Source organism: Sardina pilchardus, chromosome 7 (genome assembly GCF_963854185.1).
Source record: "Sardina pilchardus chromosome 7, fSarPil1.1, whole genome shotgun sequence".
NCBI lineage: Eukaryota > Metazoa > Chordata > Actinopteri > Clupeiformes > Clupeidae > Sardina > Sardina pilchardus.
The window spans coordinates 25,786,569-25,793,225 of record NC_085000.1 but is presented as its reverse complement, the minus strand read 5'-3'; the positions used below and the strand labels follow the sequence as shown (position 1 = coordinate 25,793,225).

General features: G+C 45.8%; 1 protein-coding gene across 1 annotated transcript in view; it reads right to left on the bottom strand.

The window, feature by feature from the left end:
* The window catches only part of sulf2b (sulfatase 2b), a 45,292-nt gene extending 42,191 nt beyond the window's left edge, over nucleotides 1–3,101 (bottom strand). Inside the window, 1 exon segment of the mRNA XM_062541532.1 lies at nucleotides 2,989–3,101. The gene's annotated coding sequence lies outside the window, so the exon portion shown is untranslated.
* Between the last annotated feature and the right edge of the window lie 3,556 nt (nucleotides 3,102–6,657).

Genomic DNA, 6,657 nt, shown 5'->3' with positions numbered 1-6,657 from the left:
GAACACAAAGTAGTTAGAGGCCTCTAGAGGGTTTCGAGGCCACAGAGCTAAGTGGTCTCACACACACACACACAAACAAACACACACACACACACACACACACAAACACACACAGCTACACACAAGAGTCGCATGCATATACGCACGCGCGCACACATACTGCATGACTAAGATGTGTAAGTTCACATGTGAAATCCTGACTCTTCTTCTTCGCCGCTGACACATATTCGTTCACACATCAGCGGATGCCAGCACATGCATTTGGAGCCATTTTCACACATTCTCTCCCTGCCTCGCTCAGTGTTCCACACTACTGATACAAATAACAGAGGACTAATACATCTATCACACTACAAAGGTGTGTTCATCCACACACACACACACACACACACACTCACACACTAACACACACACACACACACACACACACACAAACACCCACACACTACACAATCCAAGCAAAACAGCGCATTGTGAAGTGGCCAGTGCTGTAGGTCTGCAGCCAGAGGAGGCTTGCATCAGCGGTGCCTCAGAGACAGATGTATCCACGCGGAGTGCACAGAGATGGCACTGTTGATTCATGTATGACACTTCTCAGGATCCGCTCCTCTCAGGAGACGCTCTGTGCGGCTCTCTCTCTCTCGCGCGCCGGGTAGCCCCGGGGGAGGCAAGCCGACACGGCAACCGCCGCGCTCTCTACCTCCGTGCCCCACGGACGCAAAGGAGTCGGACAATACGGGACGTCTGCGATCGGAAAAATCCATGACAACAAAAGGGATTGTTTTTTTTGTTGTTGTTGTTTTCCCCCTCCCCCCCTTTCGTTCTTCTGAGTTTGTCTAAAATCAGGGTGTTTGGAATAAGAGACTTGCAATGACTCAAACGAAGCCACTTCATTCAAACAATGAGGGAGACACGTCATTATCGTTCTGCTGACATGTCCGCTTTTGTTCTTTCCACCTCTTTCATTTCAACAAAACACACCAAAATATAACGTCCTCTTGGATGAAAATTACAGTGGTTTCCATTTGGTAATGACAGCCAATGTCTTGGAAAATGGACCTGCATGACCCTTTACTGCGGAACGGACTGGAAGTGTAATCTTTGTCAGATACTGTAGGACTATTGCAGTGACGGTAAATACATCTACTGCATTGACCGCTTTATATTCAGAACAATAAACTATAAACAGCAAAACAATAAAAGTAAAAACAGTGCTCTGTATAAATAGTTCTTTAAACTGCAACAATTCCTTGCATGAATAAACATGCTCTACACACGCGTACAAAAATACATTTTATGTAAATGATGTCTTTACATATAGATTGGTATTTGACAAGCCATTGATAGAGTAGCATTTTCCTCCTACGCTGTGAGTAAGTGGTGCTGTGGAGCTCTGGATGTCCTGACCCACGCTGCGCCTCTCTCCCTGCCCGGCAGCACGGCTCACAGCTTGGGGTGAGAGAGGGCAGATCCCCCCTCTGTAATCAAATGCACACACACACACACACACACACACACACACACACACACACGCACACACACACACGCACACACGCCTCTGTATGCGCACTCACACACAGCATGCACACATCTCCAAGTGCAGGCATACAGGAACACACACACACACACACACACGCTGACATCCACACAGACACACATACACGCACATATGCACGCACACACACACACACACACACACACACACACACACACACACTCTATCGGGGACTGGATCTCGCTCCCCTCCTAGCTACTCTGGTTCAACAGCCCACCCCTCGATTTCACGGCAGGACGGCTTTTGTCCCAAACACAATAAAAGGAAGCCTTGGGCACCAGCACAGCAGCCACCCGGGAGAAAGGCAAAGAAAGACAGCGCGAGAGAGAGGGAGAGGGAGAGGGAGAGGGAGAGAGAGAGAGAGAGAGAGAGAGAGAGAGAGAGGAAGAGAGAATAGAAACTAGACGCACCAGTGGTACTGCCACATTTACCTCGATAGCAACTTCGGAGAAGTGAAACAGCCACAGTTGTACCAGTAAACAGCAATGTAGTCTGAACTAGCACTTCCAGAGAAACATGTCCCCCCCGTGCCTTCTGAGCAACAGAAACCACACTCATTTCTAAAGCACAACACAACGACACTCAGGAGACTAAATTCCACGACTGCTGACAGAGAAACTGAAATTCAGTTTGAATTAAATTTGAACGCTTATACAGTAAAGAATGGACAACGGGAGAAAAATGGCATGCACCCATGCTCGTGCAAACCTTCACAGGTATACATACTGATAAACACTCCAAACTATTAAATCGACGATCAATAAGGGCATTTCAATCAAAAGGAGCATTTCATTCACATGCACAAACTGCACAAACAACACACTCCCTCTCCGTTTAGTTCATCGCTGATCTCTAGTTAGGAGCTCTCTCTCCTCTCCTCTCCTCTTTTATCTCTTTTCTGCTCCATCCCTCTCAGCGTTCTCTCCATTCTCTCTCTCCCGTGCTTCTTCCAGCACCTCTGCTCTCCTTCCTCATCCCTCGTTCTCTGCACTCACATGAGCACTTGTACTTCTTCTCCTCCTCCTCTCTCCAACACTTCACCTCCGTTCTCCCAGGCACGCTTTCTCAACAGCTGCCTCTGACCACCCAACAAAAACACAAACATTCCCTCTCCCTCTCTCTCTCACACACACACACACACATTTACTCTCTCTTTCCCTGCTCTTTCTGCTCTCTCTCTCTCTGTCCCGCACCAACTCCTTGGCAGAGCGCTTGTTCCGTACCTCATGTCAGCGACGTCTCTCTCTGAATCTCTTGGTCTTGTGCACAAGCGTGGCTCTCCGTTAAGTGTCCGACAGGAACAGAAACAGTAACAGCAACACAAGCCGCACGCAGCGCGAGCCTCCTAGAGGTGGGAGGAGGCTCTGTGTGTGTGTGTGTGTGTGTGTGTGTGTGTGTGTGTGTGAAGCTACGGCGACAGCATCCTGACGTACGGTGTGTAATCCCTCACAGCAGCGGAGCGGTAGAGCGGCGGTAGCGGCAGCGGCAGCGGCAGCAGCAGAGCCCAGAACAGCGGAGCACAGTGGAGCGTCTGCCCTCTCTGCCCTCCTCCGCTCACTAGCACGCTCTCCACGGCTCGCCGCTGCCTCTATATCCCTCCCTCCCTCTCCCTCCCTCCCTCTCTCTCTCTCTCTCTCTATCACTCGCGCGCTCGCTCGCTTGTCCGTTTCCACTCTGTGTGTGTGTGTGCGCGTGTGTGTGTGTGTGTGAGAGAGAGAGTGAGTGAGTGCGCGTGTGAGCCTCTCTCCGCTCCCTCTGCCTCTCGCTCCTTCACATTCCGCTCTTCCTCAGCTTGCGTACTGCCCAACTCTCTCTCTCTCTCTCTCTCTCTCTCTCTCTGTCTCTCTCTCTCTTCTGTGCTCTCTCTCCCCCCTTTGCTCCTATGCTCTTCCCTCCCTCTTATTCCCCCCTCCCTCTCTCCTTCTCTCTCTCTCTCTCTCTCTGTCTCTTTCCCTCTCTCCACAGCTGGGCTCTCTCTCTCTCTCTCTCTCTGCTTTAATTCCCTCTCTCCACTTCCCAGGCATCCAATCTCGCAGGATTGATGTGCTGTAACCTTGGGGTCTGCTGTTTTCAATTTACCGGCTCACCGTCACAAAACGTAACACTCCACCCCCCCACCCCTCACCAACTAAACACCGCGGCCAAACCAGTCCTGAGCCCCCTGCTCCTGGGGGTCTAACCCTATTACCCTCAAACCTGCTCTGTGTGTGTGTGTGTGTGTGTGTGTGTATGTATAGGTGTGTGTGTGTGTGTGTGTGTGTGTGTGTGTGTGTGTGTGTGTGTGTGTGTGTGTGTGTGTGTGTGTGTGTGTGTTTGTTCCTCATAAAGACTTAAAGGGGTTCACACCACACCAATGAGCGCTTTCATATATTCATGACATGCTACTTGTGTATATGCCTGTTTGTGTGTGTGTGTGTGTGTGTGTCTGTGTGTGTGTGTGTGTGTGTGTGTGTACTTCTCTCTCTGCGCAGAGTTAATAGCTCTTTGCAGCACACCAACAAACACTCCCACCTGCGCTCCAGTGCGCACTGCTCATGAGGGGGTGACGTGAATTAATAACTAGCAACCGCTGCCCCGCACGCCAACAGATTCATTTCTATTTACATTAATTATCGCGACAACCTACTAACGGCCCATGTGTGTGTGTGTATGTATTTGTGTTTGTGTGTGTGTGAGTGAGTGGGTGGGTGGGTGTGCATCACCATATTTGCGTTGCTAACAGTCTAACAGACTTGGATACTCCACATCCTGCTTCGCAACAAACTTCATGGCTTTCTACTGCAGAAAATAAATTCAGAGTTGGGTGCTCTAGGTTTGCTCTTGATGATGGTTTATCATTTTAGTTCATTAACACTTTACTTGACGGGTTCATTCATAACACATTCATAACAGCTGTCATGAACTGTACATGAAGCATTCATGACTGATTAATGAAACATGACTCAACATTCATACCAACACTTTCATGAATGTGGAAGACAAAACGACGAAAACTTGTCAAAATAAAAGTCCAACAATCTAGTATCCATATACAGGGTATTTATGAATCCTCTCCAGCATTTGTAAACATCTCATGCATATTTTATGAATTCTACTTCAAATGTCACTTTACTATATGGGTTGTGAAGTATTCATCATACTGATAAGTGAACTACGGACCATCTATGGACCTCTGAATGGTTGGACATTCCTGTTTTATATATCTATATATACAGTCTTTGGTGTAGACAATTATGCATTCTTCAGAAGTTATATTATCATAAAATACACAAACAGACAAACAAAAAACAAAATTCTCCTGGACACTGGACTTTCCCGTTGACTAAGATGTGACATAAGCAGGTTGGCAAAAACAAAAAAGACAGCAATGCTGCTTCGCGATTATTGGACTTTTATTTTGACAAGTTTTTGACGTTTTGTCTTCCACATTCATGAAAGGGTTGGTATGAATGTTGAGTCATGTTTCATGAAACAGTCATGAATGCTTCATGTACAGTTCATGACAGCTGTTATGAATGTGTTATGAACGAACCCGTCAAGTAAAGTGTTACCGTTCATTCTTATAAATAAATATTACCCGTTAAATATTTTACGGTAATTGTATTGTTTATTGTTTACAGTAATTTCCTGCATATAAGCCGCATTGTGTATAAGCCGCAGGATAGTGTTTTATGCAAGTTAAAAGAAACAAAACTATATTGACACCATATTAACTGCCCCCTTGTATTAACCTCATAGCTGAAGAAATTTGGCAAAAATCAATGTATTAGGCTAATAGTCGGGAAATGATGGTATGTTTTAGAAAAGAGCACAAGCTCATCTTCATGTGTCTCGCTCTCTTCCTGAGTATTTCTCTGTTTGTGTTTGTTCTCTGTGCTCTGTTCTGATGCTTCTTGTCCGATGACCGCTGTGTCAGAGGTGTGTTTAGAGTGAGAGAGCAATACTCTATAGGGTGTGTGTGTGTGTGTGTGTGTGTGTGTGTGTGTGTGTGTGTGTGTGTGTGTGTGTGTGTGTGTGTATGTGTATTTGTGCGAGTGCAGATGTATAGTTGCCCTTTGTGACTCAGCAAGGAAACTTTGTGCAGCTGGCCCCACACACACACACACACACACACACACACACACACACACACACACAAATCTACCTTTACAGGACAGTGATAAACTGATCCAATAATAAGTGATGGAGCAGATTAGTCCATTGTAAAGACAGAGACAAACAGGCCATTTGTACAGCCTGCTCTATTGGCAAAGGCAGTCGTAAGAAACCGCACACCCAACATCCTTTAGACAGCCTATCGATGGCATGATGTCAAGGGTTAGGTGCCCCCCTCCCCTTTCTTACATGTGCTTGTGTGTGTGTGTGTGTGTGTGTGTGTGTGTGTGTATTACTACACTACACCTTCTATATAGTGCATAGCTTGTCCTTTTATAGGTTAGAGGCAGGGATGGGCAAAAATACATCAAAATGTATTTTCAAATAAAATATAAAATACCTTAATTTTAATTGCATCAAAATAAACTACAAGATACAGTAGCCATTCCATGTATCAAAATAAAATACTGTATTTTTGTCTTTGATAAAAATGTTTTAAGAAAAAATATTCTTTACATAGACCATGAAATTGCAAACCTTCCATATCTGTCTATTTAATCACTCGATTAGTACACTGTCTCTGTTGATAAAGTGGGCAGTGTTTCAGAGCTACAGCTTTTCTCTGCCTACGAGACATGCCATAAATCTGCAAATACAGTAGTCAACAGACTAACTATGCTGTCCAGCCAGTTACAACTCACGGTACACTGACATATAATACAGAGAATGAAGTCTCTGACATGCTCGATGCATGCCCAGAATGACACTGCATTGTGTACAGCTGTTGATCAGATAGGATCCGAACCCTTGTAGTTGTTTCCTTACGAAGTGCTAAATAGGGCTATTTTGGTGCCAACGGGGCAGGCATATGGATGATAAATGAAGCAACTTTTGAGAAATGTTGTAGGGGAACCACAAAACCGATTCCATGTTTTCCGATGATTAAAGTTCTCAAGAAAAAACTGGTGATTAAAAAGTTTTCAAGAAACTTGGCTGCTATGAGAGAC